The following is a 680-nucleotide window of genomic DNA, read 5'->3' as shown; positions in this document are numbered from 1 at the left end:
AGAGAGGGGATGACACGCAGGTCAGATTTGAGCTAGGTTCAATATACCCCACACTAATTCCTCTCATTTGCCTGTACAATGACTGAATTCACTGCAGATTCACCTCCCAGCAGAAGGTCTGAACCACTACCACCTTTGCTGGCAAGGCTACCTTTTGCCTCCTCATCTCCTTTCTTCTTCTCCCTCTCCTATTTCTAATGAGCCAATCTGAACGTGTTTCCCACATTATTCTAAGAGCCTAATATACATGAAGGTCACTGAAACTGCAGCAGTTGTGTGTGTTGTGATTTGAATGAGAGATTAAAGAGATTAAAAGCAGCCGTGGATTGAGAAATGAGTTCTAATCAGTGGACGGTATCGTCTGCACCGACAAAATCATTTTATTTCTTCCTCTATCAAGGTGACTGTAATGTTTTGAGTGAGCGGTTTGCTGACTGAAAGAGTTTGTAATTTTGTTGTTTGTTACTTTCAATATAATGAGGTGGCTATGTAATTAGACTAGCTCTATATTTTGCATGCTCCATGACAAAGTGGAATACATGTTCCAACAAATTAATGAATCGCTCGCATCACTTTATGACTGAACTGAGTAACTACAGTCTCAGTATCATGAGGTCAGAAACATTTCCAAGCCCTTGGACAAATGGCATGATTATGTGTCATGCGGTCAAGATGAAACA

General features: G+C 40.7%; 1 protein-coding gene across 1 annotated transcript in view; it reads right to left on the bottom strand.

Annotated features, from left to right (window-relative positions):
• LOC118327605 (amyloid-beta A4 precursor protein-binding family B member 2-like) overlaps positions 1-680 on the bottom strand; it is a 41,671-nt gene that overhangs the window by 30,942 nt on the left and 10,049 nt on the right. The gene's annotated exons all lie outside the window — the stretch shown is intronic.

This window comes from Morone saxatilis, unplaced genomic scaffold (assembly GCF_004916995.1).
Source record: "Morone saxatilis isolate NCDOM2014 unplaced genomic scaffold, NCSU_SB_2.0 Contig17, whole genome shotgun sequence".
Lineage (NCBI taxonomy): Eukaryota > Metazoa > Chordata > Actinopteri > Moronidae > Morone > Morone saxatilis.
Note: the sequence above shows the minus strand (reverse complement) of the source record. Positions and strands in the feature narration are given on the sequence as shown.